At 40.5% G+C, this 16,562-nt stretch overlaps 1 protein-coding gene across 1 annotated transcript in view; it reads left to right on the top strand.

Moving 5' to 3' along the window:
- Nucleotides 1-16,562, top strand: part of LOC138958118 (uncharacterized) — a 214,971-nt gene that overhangs the window by 152,510 nt on the left and 45,899 nt on the right. The gene's annotated exons all lie outside the window — the stretch shown is intronic.

Raw genomic sequence — 16,562 nt, forward strand, 5'->3', positions numbered from 1 at the left:
CCCCCGCCGCCAAGTCGTTTTTATATTTAGTCAAGTTTTGACTAAATATTTTAACATCGAGGGGGAATCGAAACGAGGGTCGTGGTGTATGTGCGTATGTGTGTGTGTGCGTGCGTGTGTGTGTGTGTGTGTGTGTGTAGAGCGATTCAGACTAAACTACAGGACCGATCTTTATGAAATTTGACATGAGAGTTCCTGGGTATGAAATCTCGGAACGTTTTTTTCATTTTTTTGATAAATGTCTTTGATGACGTCATATCCGGCTTTTCGTGAAAGTTGAGGCGGCACTGTCACGCCCTCATTTTTCAACCAAATTGGTTGAAATTTTGGTCAAGTACTCTTCGACGAAGCCCGGGGTTCGGTATTGCATTTCAGCTTGGTGGCTTAAAAATTAATTAATGACTTTGGTCATTAAAAATCTGAAAATTGTAAAAAAAAAATAAAAAATTATAAAACGATCCAAATTTACGTTTATCTTATTCTCCATCATTTGCTGATTCCAAAAACATATAAATATGTTATATTCGGATTAAAAACAAGCTCTGAAAATTAAATATATAAAAATTATTATCAAATTTTTTTTTTCGAAATCAATTTAAAAACACTTTCATCTTATTCCTTGTCGGTTCCTGATTCCAAAAATATATAGATATGATATGTTTGGATTAAAAACACGCTCAGAAAGTTAAAACGAAGAGAGGTACAGAAAAGCGTGCTATGCAGCATAGCGTAACCACTACCCCGCTCTTCTTGTCAATTTCACTGCCTATGCCGTGAGCGGTGGACCACGAGTATACGGTCTTGCTGCGTTGCATTGCGTTCAGTTTCATTCTGTGAGTTCGACAGCTACTTGACTAAATATTGTATTTTCGCCTTACGCGACTTGTTATATTTAGTCAAGTTTTGACTAAATATTTTAACATCGAGGGGGAATCGAAACGAGGGTCGTGGTGTATGTGCGTGTGTGTGTGCGTGTGTGTGTGTGTGTGTCTGTGTGTGTGTGTAGAGCGATTCAGACTAAACTACTGGACCGATCTTTATGAAATTTGACATGAGAGTTCCTGGGTATGAAATCCCCATACAGTTTTTTCATTTTTTTGATAAATGTCTTTGATGACGTCATATCCGGCTTTTCGTGAAAGTTGAGGCGGCACTGTCACGCCCTCATTTTTCAACCAAATTGGTTGAAATTTTGGTCAAGTAATCTTCGACGAAGCCCGGACTTCGGTATTGCATTTCAGCTTGGTGGCTTAAAAATTAATTAATGACTTTGGTCATTAAAAATCGGAAAATTGTAAAAAAAAATAAAAATTTATAAAACGATCCAAATTTACGTTTATCTTATTTTCCATCATTTGCTGATTCCAAAAACATATAAATATGTTATATTCGGATTAAAAACAAGCTCTGAAAATTAAATATATAAAAATTATTATCAAAATTAAATTGTCCAAATCAATTTAAAAACACTTTCATCTTATTCCTTGTCGGTTCCTGATTCCAAAAACATATAGATATGATATGTTTGGATTAAAAACACGCTCAGAAAGTTAAAACAAAGAGAGGTACAGAAAAGCGTGCTATCCTTCTTAGCGCAACTACTACCCCGCTCTTCTTGTCAATTTCACTGCCTTTGCCATGAGCGGTGGACTGACGATGCTACGAGTATACGGTCTTGCTGAAAAATGGCATTGCGTTCAGTTTCATTCTGTGAGTTCGACAGCTACTTGACTAAATATTGTATTTTCGCCTTACGCGACTTGTTTTGTGGTTTATTTCGCATTTAGGTCCCAGGTAACATTATGAAGTTTTAATACGATCAATCGGACCTATTATCAAGTTAGTGTATCAACTTTTGAACGAACTGCGCCCAGTAGTTTCCCAGCAATAAGCTGTTAAGTCGAGACAGACAGACACACACACAGATACACACACAGACACACAATTAAAGTCTGCTGGACCCAAGTACTAGCGTACTCGGGGATAATGCATACTATTTATAAAGCGCATGTATCCAGGGTTTAACCCTGCTCAAAGCGCGGTACCATCATTGGCAAAAAATCAACAACATTAACAGCTATTGTGTTTTCAGCGTAGCAATAGGGTCCGATATTTAGACGAGACAAGTATAATGCCGACGAGTCGAAGACGAGTCGCATTACTTGTTCGAGGCTAAATATCGGACCCTATTGCTACGCTGAAAACACAATAGCGATTATATAGCTGTTCTGACCTTGATTTGTTGTTCCAAACTTACAAAATGACAGTTTTTGCGTCGACGCGTTGATCTCAGGTTTTGATAGCAGACGCCGTTTCTTATGCGCATTAGTTTTGCGCAGGCGCCATACTGACTTTGAAAAAAACCTCGATTTCATAACACAGCTGTTAAACAGCTTTTTATAAGTTCATTCGTATGCAACAAAACGAAGTTTGAGTTTGTTTTTAATTTTGAACAAGACTACTTATGAAGAAGACCAAAACACAACATCAACGGAAAACTAGAAACAACTGACGAACTAGGATGCAACAAGGGGAGGAGAAGAGAACAGCTAATCCGTACAACGCGAGCAGACGGCAGCAAAGTTTTCATTTTGGGTGAATGGCATTTATACTTGTCTCGCCATGAAGCGAATTTGTCAACCTCAGTTTTAAACGACTACATGAATGTTAGTGCCATGGGTCGATCATCAATACTTCAGAGGGGAAGTGGGGTATTCAGTGTTAAGTTACGAGGTAAGAAAAACCGAATGTGAAAGTTTGTCTCAGTCGGCAACTGAGCTCACACAGGCACACAAAAACGGCTGTTCCGTTTTACCCCCTGTTTGAACTACATCTTTCGACTTTCGGCATTTTGTGGTGTTTAGTGACAGAAAATAGTTGGTTTAGTCCTGTTTCATCGGGAAGTTAGCAGAAAAGGGTATGCTATCGACATTTGTAAAGCTGAAAAACATTTCCGAGAAGAATTTCAAGTTGTCAGTGTATGCTGTTGTCGATTGAAACATCGTGTGGTACAGATGGGTAAACCGGAACCATGCGTCTTTGTTATTGCCAATATGCTTTTGGATATTGGCAAAAATGGCCGACTTCCGTAGCATTATGCTTTGATGATCGAAAAAGAGATGTGTGAGACCATTCAATCACATCCCCCGAATTCCCCCACGTGTCCATCAGAATAGCTATATAAAATCACACACATATCAATGAATAACACTATGCACTATACAACACTTACCGTGTAATTGATCATGTGCGCCGTCACAGATCTGTTTAAAGGCCCAGTCTGCCTCAAACGATTTAAATCTTCTCACGAAAAAAGCAGGTCTAACCTTATGGAACACACTTGCAAAAGCATTCAACAGCATTAAATGACACAGTTCGTTGTAATGGCTATTTAGCGTGCGTAAACCACACACCAGATTTCGTGGTTTATTTTACCCCTGAGCCATCGTGGACCCGTGTCACACACTTTCCTGTTTTTCACAATTTCGTCGTCAGTTTGTGAGTTCAATGCGACTCGCTGTATCTGCAATAGCACGTAATTATTGTGTACCTCTGAATCTAAAATGCAACAAACGACTGGGAGTCACACGAACTTATCGGCGGCGGTTGACTTCAAAGAGCAAGCGCTATGCAGAACATTCGTCTGCAGCACGACCTTGCGTGACTTAGCAGCTGCTTCCGATCTCCCTTTTTTTTTTAAACTTTCAAAACTTAGAGTTGTACTGATCTTGTCTTGATGTAAAAATAAATATTTTATGATTTAAGAATGTTTGTGTTACAAGCTGTCAATTTATTATTTAGATTTTAAAAGTTAGGTCTAGCGCCAAAACGAGGCGTCCGTTTCTGGTACTTGACAATCAGTCCAAATACTCGCTCTTTACGGAGGGCACCTAGGATGTTCTCAAGCGGTGAGTGTTTAAACAAAATGGTGTTTGTACTGCGTGTAAAAGCCTGACAGTGTCTGTGACTAGAAAGTGATGGTTTACGGGAAGCTGAGTGTGCCCTTGAGCTTTTGCAGTGAATAAGAGCATCCGTCCACTTGGACACATACATAATATTACACAAACCTTGCTGCCTCTTGTGCAGAGAGGAAAATATTAGCTGAATTACGTTCGCAGGTTGACACGAATGACAGTTATGAATTAAATTCAGCGCGCGCACACACACATACACATACACACACACACACACACACACACACACACACACACATACACACACACACTACACACACACATCCACACCACACACTAACACACACACACACACACACGCACACACACACACACACACACACACACGTACACACACACACTACACACACACACTACACACACACACACCACACACACACACGCACACACACCCACACCACACACACACACACCCACATACACCCACACACACACACACACACACACACACACACACACACACAGACACACACACATACTTTGTCTTTATAATTATCTCTTAACATTTCTATTCGGAACTGTTCACTTTTCTTTGGGGATATGTGAGTGTGGATAATGACTCCACAAACCGTTCCTCGTCTGTTTCACCTTATTATATTTCTGTGGGGGACAGCGGTATCACTGCGGCTGACTGCGGGATTTGCACTCAACACTGGACTGGACATCTAGATGTATGGCCGGGAACGTAGAAGAAGAAGAAGAATTATATTTCTGTCTGACTTTGCGAGGCGTATTTGAAGACACCAGATGGATAAATATACACATTTTCTTCCCAAAACATTTGTATACTGACGACTCCTGAGAACTTCGAATTCTTGTCACATTGTGTTACTCAGAGCAGCGTAATCAACGCAATGTCTTGTCATGTTTGCCCCCCCCCCCCCCCCCCCCCCCTCGATGACCCTCTGTGGATGTAAGTACCTTTAAGCAAACACGAATCAGTCCGACTGTCTTATTTCAAACTTGCAAAAAGTACGCTAAAGTCGTATCCTCCATGGTTCGTAGTACCTAAAGCAATCAAGAACCAACCAGACAGTCACTTTCAAACTTGCAAACAGCTACCTAAAGACTTGTCACATTTTTGTTGATAGAGTCCCTCGTCTCAGTCGATGAGAAGACGATTTCTGGCCACTGGACTATATAGAAGTTCATTTTCTTGACTAGGACACCAGACTGTTGATACAGCACGTTTAATCATGTGGCTACCGAACTATTAGTTCATTTCCTTGACAGTAGCATGGCTGTTGATACAGCTCTTTTAATCATCTGGCCACTGAACTGTTAGTCCGTTGGCCTGACAGTATAGCAGTAGTGATTCCAATCATCTGGACCGGCACCTAAGTCAATCGTTGACACCGGCTGTCTGTGGTGTTAGTCTACCTGATGGAGTCAAGTTCGGCCACTTCTACACAGAATGGGCCACCCCCATAAAGAGCAACCACATCATACGCGACACTGGGGGACTTTGCACATACATATATCATTTAGCTTTAGTTTTGAAAGTCAGTAAATCATTTGCGAATTCGTTATCTAAAAGTTTGTTGTGGGCACATTTTGGAGAAAGGAGTATGTTATTGTCAAAATAGATTAGAAAGAAAATCTGCAAGTAGGTCTATCGTCGTCCATTATTATGGAGTTGTCAATTGTAGAGTCGTCCGTAGTTGGTAACAAGGGTCTTCTTCTTCTTCTTCTTCTTCTTCTTCTTCTTCTTCTTCTTCTTCTTCTTCTTCTTCTTCTTCTTCTTCTTCTTCTGGTTCTTCTTCTGCTTCTTGTTCTTCTTCTTGTTCTTCTTTTTACATTTAGTCAAGTTTTGACTAAATGTTTTAACGTAGAGGGGGGAATCGAGACGAGGGTCGTGGTGTATGTGTGTCTGTCTGTCTGTGTGTGTGTGTGTGTGTGTGGAGAGCGAGTCAGAGAAAACTTCTGGACCGATCTTCATGAAACTTGACATGAGAGATCCTGAGTATAGTATCTGCAGATCTTTTTTTCATTTTTTTGATAAATGTCTTTGATGACGTCATATCCGGCTTTTCGTGAAAGTTGAGGCGACATTGTCACGCTCTCATTTTTCAACCAAATTGGTTGAAATTTTGGTCAAGTAATCTTCGACGAAGCCCGGACTTTGGTATTGCATTTCAGCTTGGAGGCTTAAAAATTTATTCATGAGTTTGCTCATTAAAGTTGTCATTAAAATCGATGTTTCGCAAACAGGTTTAAAATTGATTACATCGTATTCTTCATCACATTTTGAATCTAAAAATATATACATATGTCATGTTTACTCTTAAAATGTGATCACAATTAACGAAAATAGTCTTACGATTAAAATTTAAGAAATCAATCCAAAAATGATTTCATCCTATTCTTTATCGTTTCCTGATTCCAAAAACATATAGATGTGATAGGTTGTGTTCAAAACAAGCTCAGAAAGTTAACAAGTATACAGAAAAGCGCGCCTTCCTGCTTAGCACAATACGCTACCGCGCTATTCTGGCGTGTTAGTTTCACTGCGTTTTGCACGTGGGAGGTGAGCGATTTCCTTCTCGCGGGGATTGACGAAGCTGTACTGTCTTGGTGAAAAAATACAGTGCGTTCAGTATCATTCCGTGAGTTTGACAGCTTGACTAAATGTAGTAATTTCGCCTTACGCGACTTGTTGTTCTTCTTCTGGTTCTTGCTCTTGTTTTTATATTTAGTCAAGTTTTGACTAAATATTTTAACATCGAGGGGGAATCGAAACGAGGGTCGTGGTGTATGTGCGTATGTGTGTGCGTGCGTGCGTGTGTGTGTGTGTGTGTGTGTAGAGCGATTCAGACTAAACTACTGGACCGATCTTTATGAAATTTGACATGAGAGTTCCTGGGTATGAAATCCCCGAACGTTTTTTTCATTTTTTTAATAAATGTCTTTGATGACGTCATATTCGGCTTTTCGTGAAAGTTGAGGCGGCACTGTCACGCTCTCATTTTTCAACCAAATTGGTTGAAATTTTGGTCAAGTAATCTTCAACGAAGCCCGGGATTCGGTATTGCATTTCAGCTTGGTGGCTTAAAAATTAATTAATGACTTTGGTCATTAAAAATCGGAAAATTGTAAAAAAAAATAAAAATTTATAAAACGATCCAAATTTACGTTTATCTTATTCTCCATCATTTGCTGATTCCAAAAACATATAAATATGTTATATTTGGATTAAAAACAAGCTCTGAAAATTAAATATATAAAAATTATTATCAAAATTAAATTGTCCAAATCAATTTAAAAACACTTTCATCTTATTCCTTGTCGGTTCCTGATTCCAAAAACATATAGATATGATATGTTTGGATTAAAAACACGCTCAGAAAGTTAAAACAAAGAGAGGTACAGAAAAGCGTGCTATCCTTCTTAGCGCAACTACTACCCCGCTCTTCTTGTCAATTTCACTGCCTTTGCCATGAGCGGTGGACTGACGATGCTACGAGTATACGGTCTTGCTGAAAAGGGGCAGCTACTTGACTAAATATTGTATTTTCGCCTTACGCGACTTGTTGTTCTTCTTGTTCTTTTTCTTTGTCACGAATTAATATTGCATACGTCTGCATTTCATGTGTACAGCGCTATTTTGACAGCCCTGTCGAATCCGGCGAAGTTCTCATACATTGCTAAATATCACGGGAATCGTGTGTGTGATTGATGCTGTGTGGCATCCTGCAGAGATTGGATCCAGTGCATTCTTCTTCATTTTCTTCTCCTTACTTTATCCCTTGGCGTTTTACTGTCAGTTTCACCAAGGGAGAGATTTGCATGCCACACCATTTGTTGGTTTTACCCTGCCTCCAGAACAGCTTGGCACTGTCTTTGTGGGTGCGTCTGCTAGATGTCCGTGTGTTCCCAAGTTGCTGGACATCTTCTGGATGCTTGGAATCTTTAACCTGCGCATGGGTATTTTTGCACGCTCTTGCACACGAGTGTGCTACGATTCCGTCCGCTTGGAGTCTGCATTGAAAACTGATGCGATTGACTCTGCGAAATACAGAACAATCTCCTGACCTACCTGGGCCTCGATTCCCTGCCGATATTGACAATCTCTTCAAACATAGAACGTCGTCTTCTTTTTCTTCATCTTCTTCATCTTCTTCTTCTTTGGTCATGGGTTGAAACTCTTACGATCTTGTACGTGTATGGCCGTTCATATCCCGCCATTCAGGCAGCCATACGCCTTTTTGGGGGAAGCATGCTGTGCATTTTTGTGTTTCTATAACCCGCTGAACACTGACATGGATTACTGGATCTTTTCCGTGCGCACTTGGTCTTGTGCTTGCTTGTATACACGAAGGGGGATAAGGCACTAGCAGGTCTTCACATAAGCTGACCTGGGAGATCGGAAAAATCTCAACCCTTAACCCATCAGGCGCGGCCAGGATTCAAACCCGCGACCTTCCGCATTAAAGGCAGGCGTCTTATATATCCACAAGGCCACTGCGCACGTCGAAGTTGTTCGAACTAGACCCCTTCAGCGTTAGTCCACTAAAGGTCCAGTCTTTTGCCGAACCAGTCTCAAACGCTGCCGGGATTCGAACCCGCGACCTTCCGCATGGGAGGCCGGAGTCGTATCCACTAGGCCACTGCGTCGAAGGTGTTCGAATTGGACCCCTTCAGCGTTAGTCCACTAAAGGTCCAGTCTTTTGTGGTCCGAAGCTGCCATCTTTCACACGCCTGGTCAAGCCTTTTGTCGGCGAAGTCTGAGTGGTCTTAGCGGGAGAAAAACGAGCGCATCAGGCAGCGAAAGAGCACCGCAAATCTCCCCCGGAAGGGTGTAGAAAGCTTTTGACGCGTCGCTGTCCCAGGAAGGGGAGACAAATGGGAAGCAGCGTGACTGTAGAGAGGGTTCGAAGACGCATCAGTCATGCCAGAAAAAATGGCGCTAGCTGGCTCCCGGGGAAAGGGTGAATAATGCAAGCGATGAGAGACCTTTTGATAGCATTGATCTCTGTCCATTTCCTAGTCTACGATTATTAGTGTTCTTGTGTAAACGTTTGTTAAAGGCACACTCCTTGTCGTGAAAACAGTTCGTCTCACCATATGTGACCCTCCACCACGGAACGAGTCGCATGTCACCTTTACATGATTTTCATATTTTTTACATTTTCCAAAAGAGTGTTTTATGCTCTATCCAGTGGTGAAAACCGTTTTAGAAAAGAGCGAAAACTGTTTGAGTTATAAGCCTGTGACTAAGGTGACCCTCACACTGTTACCAGACACTCCCCGGACTTATAATTATTAAGCCTAGCGCAGAACCGCGCGAGGTGACATGCGACTCATTTCGTGGTGGAGGGTCACATATGAGATATGGCGGAGTGGGATTTTACATGGGATAAAGCAATCTCTCCACTGGGTCACATTCCAAAAATCAACACCCTGACGGCTGGCTGTGGTGTGTTGGCATTTTTGTTTTTTGAATGAATTAACTTCTTAAAACATAATTCATACACAAAATAAACTGTGCACAGAGAGCCCCCAGGCTGTTCATTAATTTCATGGTATGTAAACACGTTGAAACATGGTCTTATCCCAGGAAAAACCCTGGCCACACTTTCTTTCAGTATTTAAACATTGCCGAATTGAGCCTATTTTGAATGTTCATCGATTTTTAACTCTTACCTTACATTTTGGGGGTACCTTTATTTGAGCGGCGGTCACATGACCCCTGTCAAAGAAAGGTGTGTGTGTGTGTGTGTGTGTGTGTGTGTGTGTGTGTGTGTGTGTGTGTGTGTGTGTGTGTGTGTGTGTGTGTGTGTGTGTGTGTGTGTATTTCCAGCCTCTCGCCTTTACCTCAAGTTGCAGTCCTTAGGAGTGTGTGTATGTGTGTGTGTGTGTGTGTGTGTGTGGGGGGGGGGGGTTCCGAGAAGGTTAGTAGTAATTCCCCTCCTAATACAACCTCAACCCTATGTACAACGCTTCCACGCACAAACGCAATTTCGGTTTCTCCAGCGTATATTTTGTTCACATCTTCCTCACGCCATGAGTCGGTTAGGTGATTATGTCTTGCGCAAACTTGCCTTAAAATACAAATGTCATCAATCGGGATAGACAATCGTTTCAGCCCTAAACAGAAAAAAATAATTTCGATGTGAAAACTTGCGTTTTGGGGGTAGAAATAAAAAGTAGGGTGGAAGGATGAATGTGTACTTTGAATTAAGATGAAGAGCTGATGCATGCAATTTTATTGTTGTGGAGTCTAAACACTCGAGCATAGACGGAAAGCCTTCGTTTCGTACAATAAAAAAACCCACTTGTATTTCTGATTGCAATGTCTGCGTTTTCTAGCTGAACGCAAGACAGAGAGCGTAAGGCCAAAAAGAAAAATATGTCTGTTTCCGGTAACCCGACCGACCCTATTTTTAAGCGCCGACCCCAAAGGGTTTTTTTCGCTTTTCGCACACACAAACAAAAACAAGTCGCGTAAGGCGAAAATACAACATTTAGTCAAGCTCAGTCGAACTCACAGAATGAAACTGAACGCATTGCATTTTTACCGCAAGACTGTACACTCGTAGCATCGTCTGTCCACCGCTCGTGGCAAAGGCAGTGAAATTAACAATCCAGAAAAGCGCGGTAGCGGTTGCGCTGAGGGGGATAGCACGCTTTTCTATATCTCTATTCTTTTAACTCTCTGAGCGTGTTTTTAATCCAAACATATCATATCTATATGTTTTTAGAATCAGGAACGGACAAGGAATAAGATGAAATTGTTTTTAAATCGATTTCGGAAATTTAATTTTAATCATAATTTTTATATTTTTAATTTTCAGAGCTTGTTTTTAATCCGAATATAACATATTTATATGGTTTTGGAATCAGAAAATGATGAAAAATAAGATAAACGTAATTTTGGATCGTTTTACAAAAAAATAATTTTAATTACAATTTTCAGATTTTTAATGACCAAAGTCGTTTATTAAATTTTAAGCCTCCAAGCTGAAATGCAATCCCAAAGTCCGGCCTTCGTCGAAGATTGCTTGGCTAAAATTTCAATCAATTTGATTAAAAAATGAGGGTGTGACAGTGCCGCCTCAACTTTTACAAAATGCCGGATATGACGTCATCAAAGACATTTATCAAAAAAATGAACGTCTCGAGATACCATACTCATGATCTCTCATGTCAAGTTTCATGAAGATCGGTGTAGTAGGTTTCTCTGAATCGCTCTACACACACACACACACACACACACACACACACACACACACTCACACGCACACACTCACACACCTACACACACCTACACACACACACACACACACACACACACACACACACACACACAAACACACACACACACACACACACACACACACACACACACACACACACATACACCACGACCCTCGTCTCGATTCCCCCCTCTACGTTAAAACATTTAGTCAAAACTTGACTAAATGTAAAAACGGGAGGTAATCGGTCGATGAGACTTCACAATCGAAGAGACTTACCTCCCGTTGACGTCGTCACGCGAAAAAAAACATGGCGGCTAATGACGCCGGGAATCCCTCTGAAAACGTAAGAAAAAGGTAAAAAAAAATAAAAAAATTTAAAAACGACCGACCGACCGTATTTTTTTTCGGCGATGTTACCGGAAACAGACATTTTTTTGTGTGTGGCCTAATTCAGATCTCAAAGCCTCTTTGTTTTATTACCCCTTATTTTTTTAGTTTTATTTCAATTTTTTAAACGTGTACCAAAACTTTAATCAAAGTCGTAGAAAGGAAATCAAAGCGGATGTCAGTAGAGAAATAACCGTAGAAAGATTGATCATGCTCTTTTATCACCGCTAAGTTACTGCTAGCTATAACTTCTTTGCACCTACAATTTTGGCAGGTGGTTTTTTTCCGCGAAGGCATGTCGGAATTCAGTTTTCTTCTTATTTCATTGCAATTGCTTTTCAACTTCCTTTTGGTCTTGTGTTCTGTTTCAACGCTGTGATACCTATTTGTCTCTAACCATTCTAACCACTATTACCTCTATTCACGTCAACCCTTAATGCTTGGCGTGTGCATAATTATTGCCTTTATTTGCATGGTTCATTTGCCATTTAACTTCTCAACCCCTCTTTCTTCCTGCTTGGTTTTACATCTTCCTTTTGACTTTTTATCCACATTTTCCCCTCATCATTTCTTCATAAATGTAATACTTTGTTCGTCTTTCGCTGCACGCATTTTTACGAGCCTTCCTCCCAATGTCCAGTTATTGGGCCAGGAAATCCCCTTTCTTTCTTCAATCTTCCTAAAGGGGTTTCTACGTACTTATTCTTCGCTTGATACCTTTACACCCTTTTCCTTCCTCGCGCCCCCTAATTGGCGTAGAGGCGCGTCCCCCGGGTGGTGGATGGGGGAGCCTTCTCTACTAACTTCTGAGAGAAGGTCGCATCACTCTCGATGCCGTGAACCTAATTAGGATCTTTTTCTTGTTTCTTCTCTATTTCTGCCTCCCCAAAGTCCTTTTACTTTCCTTTTCTCACCCATAAAATTCTTCACTTTTTACCCTTGTTGAGTGGTTCTTGTATAGAATATAGTCAATGTTTGTAAAGATTTTAGTCAAGCAGTATGTAAGAAATGTTTAGTCCTTTGTACTGGAAACTTGCATTCTCCCAGTAAGGTCATATATTGTACTACGTTGCAAGCCCCTGGACAAACAAACAAACAAACAAGCAAACAAACAAACAAACAAACAAACAAACAAACAAGCAAACAAACAAACAAACAGACATATACAAATAAAAAAGGCCTAAAAGGCAAAAAGTCCTGAAGTAAAAATCTAAGAAAACGAGGCCATGGAAGTTTGCACTTTTCTTTAAAACACGGGGCCGCCATTGAGGGATAAATTTGGACACTTCACGTAAGAACAAACAAAAAACCCGGATGAAAGAAGATCATAAAAGGCAGACATGAGAATGTTACGCCAATTTACAATTTCCCATCAATTTCTCAGCCCAGCTGATAGCTTGTGTGCATTCTGTGCGTAACAATTAGCACTTGAATACATATAGATGCAAACCAGAGCTTGCAAATAATAAGTAATTTAATTACAATTCAGAATCCCTTGTTTGGAGAAGCTAAATAGAATTGTAATGCAATCAAGTTGGCGTTTCAATGAAACAGATCCTGTGATTGGTCAGAATGCCCCAACTCACTAAAGGTTACCGGTCATTAAAAGCATGTTAATGTGTAATTGTTTTTAAATTCGATCGGGAGGTCTTTACATTGATTTGTTATATGAAGTCTTATATCGCGCGCGTATCTCCAGACTCGGACTCAAGGCGCAGGGATCTATTTATCATTATGCCGTGTGAGATGGAATTTTTTTACACAATACATCACGCATTCACATCGACCAGCAGATCGCAGCCATTTCGGCGCATATCCTACTTTTCACGGCCTATTACTCCAAGTCACAAGGGTATTTTGGTGGACATTTTTTATCTATGCCTATACATTTTTGCCAGGAAAGACCCTTTTGTCAATCGTGGGATCTTTAACGTACACACCCCAAAGTAGTGTACACAAAAAACAGTTCGGCTCACCATCTCCATCTCCGATCTGGCCCGGTGTAACACGAGAAAATTACTCCCACGAGATTTTTACTCCGGAGTAAAAATTTCGTACGAAAATGTTACTCCCTTTACGAAAAAAGCACTCCCCCATTACACGAGAAAGTTACTCCCCACGACAGGTGAATTCCGAGTAAACATTTCGTACACAAATGTTACTCCCCTGACGAATAAAAAACCGAATATGATTACTTCACCCTAACACGAGCAATTTAACTTATGCCAGGTGTACGAAATGTATACTCCCTTGTCCCCTGTTAGTCTTGGTGGTGGAAGGGGTGGAGGGAGGGTAGCGCGACATTCGTTTGCGCGAGATCACATATTGGCAATATCCCTTTGCCCGTATCCCATTTTCGCCTACGAGATTTTTACTGGAAGTAAAAAAAAATGGGGACTAAAAATTTCGTGGAGGGAGTCATTTTTTCGTGCCTTGGGGAGTTCTTTTCTCGTACGAAAAATTTACTCGGAGTAAGAATTTCGTACGGATTTTTTACTCCGGAGTAAATTTTTCGTGGAGTAAAAATTTCGTGTTACACCGGCGTTGACATAATGGATAAGAACATCCCTCCACTTGAACAGATACCAGAAATCCACAGCCTGGATGGTCTCTGTGCAGAGAAGGGCCGGGGTTGTATTTATTACTTAATTTCGTAAATTTAGAATTTAAATAACAACAACAACAACAGCATCCAACTCCTCACAGGAAGCTGTTTATATAGTGTGTTGATTTTCAGTATTTGTCCAAGCGGAGGGATGGTCTTATCCCATGTAAAAGCCGAGCCAGATCCGAGATGGGGAGCCGATGTGATTTGACTGGAAGGAGTTTGCCTTAAAATGGGGGTTCTACTATACAAGCAAGGGCAGCTCAGTTCAGAGAACGGCATTGTCAAAATTAGCTGCGTTTCTTAGTGGCTTTTTGTAAAGTGAAAGCAGTCATTGTCAGAATGAGCTGCGTTTCTTAGTGGCTTTTTGTAAAGTAAAAGCAGTCATTGTCAGAATGAGCTGCGTTTCTGTGGGGCTTTTTTGGTAAGTGCAGGCAGTCTGTGTGAGAATGCGCTGCGTTTCTAAGTGGCTCTTTTGGTAAGTGCAAGTAGTCTTTGTCAGAATGCGTTGCTTTTCTTGGTGGCTTTTTTGGTATGTGCAAGCAGTCATTGTCAGAATGCGCTGCGTTTCTTAGTGGCTTTAATTTGATGAGTGCAAGCAGTCATTGTCAGAATGCGCTTCGTATCTTAGTGGCTGTTTGGTGAGTGCAAGCAGTCATTGCCAGAATGCGCTGCGTTTCTTTGTTGCTTATTAATGAGTGCAAGCAGTCATTGTCAAGATGCACTGCGTTTCTTATTGGCCTTTTTTTGTGAGAGCAAGCAGTCATTGCCATGATGCGCTGCGTTTCTTAAAGGCCTTTTTGGTAAGTGGAAGCAGTTTTTTCTCAGAATACATTGCGTTTTTTAGTGGCTTTTTTGGTAAGTGGAAACAGTTTTTCTCAGAATGCATTGCGTTTTTTAGTGGCTTTTTTGGTAAGTGGAAGCAGTTTTTCTCAGAATGCATTGCGTTTTGTAGTGTCTTTTTTGGTAAGTGGAAGCAGTTTTTCTCAGAATGCGCTGCGTGACTTAGTGGCTTTGTTGGTGAGTGTAAGTAGCCATTGTCAGAATGAGCTGCGTTTCTTACTGGCCTGTTGATGAGAGCAAGCTGCCATTTGAAGAGCGAAATCTCCGCCATAATCCTATTTTAAGACTGAGGCATGTCGAGTTAAGTTGAGAGAAGTTTTTGTTTTTGCTTGTATTTTACGATTCATGAACAAAACCCAATCGGCCATTAAACGTTTGCTGTTTTTTTTTGTTTGATGTGATGTCTTGTGTGCTTGTTTGGTTGTTTGATGGTTTGTTTGTTTGTGTGTTTGTTTGTTTGCTTGCTTGCTAGCTAGCTTGTTTGTTTGTTTGTTTGCTTGCTTGCTAGCTAGCTTGTTTGTTTGTTTGTTTGCTTGTTTGTTTGTGTCTTTGTTTGTTTGTTTCCTTGGTTGTTTGTTTGTTTGTTTGTTTGTTTTTGTTTGTCTGTTTGTTTTTGTGAATGGCGGTTTCTTGACAACTGTTAGGCGTCTGGAAGTAACGTAACCTACCAAAGCGGCAGAACGTTGTAATCGAAACAACAGTTTAATCTTTCATGCCCGTTCTCGGCACTTAGCAATGAGGTGCAATTACGACCTTAGAATTGACGAAAACTGAACTGACAAAGGACAGTTATACTGATAGTCTTTTTCTCTGTTCTTTATGTATATATATTTGTATGCACGAATGCTTTCAACATTCATCATTCTTTCATTATGTTTTGTGAATTCAATATTCATTTCTTATTTTTAGAGATTGTTCACGCTGGTATCGGTAACTTAAATATCGCCCTTTATTTTGATTGGCGGTACCAAAAAGCATTTTGATGATGAAACCACGCTAGTATGTTTTCCTCCATTAAGCAAAAGTGTGCTCGTCCTGTGCTAGGCATGAATAACTCATAGCTAGGCAGCTTACGTCGATTTTTTGACCGGATGGGGACAGATCTGACAAAAGTGTCAAACTTTGTGAGGCAATTCTGTAGACCCTACTTATTAATTTTTTGCTAGGCCCCATCAAATTTGGCCAATGCAGCCCAGTCATGTGACGTCATCAATTTTTCCATAGCATTAATAGAGGAAAATACTGCATTTTCATGTCTAAGCAAGATGTTTTAAAAATGTAAAGGCGATATGATCAATGCAATGAATAAAATCAGAAAAGGATACATTTCAAATAATGTTATAAACATTCATATTTTTGCGAGATATTTGTTTATGGTTTGACAAAACTCGAAAATAAGGCCCCAAAAATCACGTCGCGACATTGTACGTAACTTGCTTCCATAGTATCAATGAACATGACAATTAAACATATCTTTGTTTCAGAAATATTAGTGTTTATAACTGCTTATTCAGCCCCTTAAAATTTTCAACATTTAGGAAAACGTCTTTAAAG

Source organism: Littorina saxatilis, linkage group LG2 (assembly GCF_037325665.1).
Source record: "Littorina saxatilis isolate snail1 linkage group LG2, US_GU_Lsax_2.0, whole genome shotgun sequence".
Classification (NCBI taxonomy): domain Eukaryota; kingdom Metazoa; phylum Mollusca; class Gastropoda; order Littorinimorpha; family Littorinidae; genus Littorina; species Littorina saxatilis.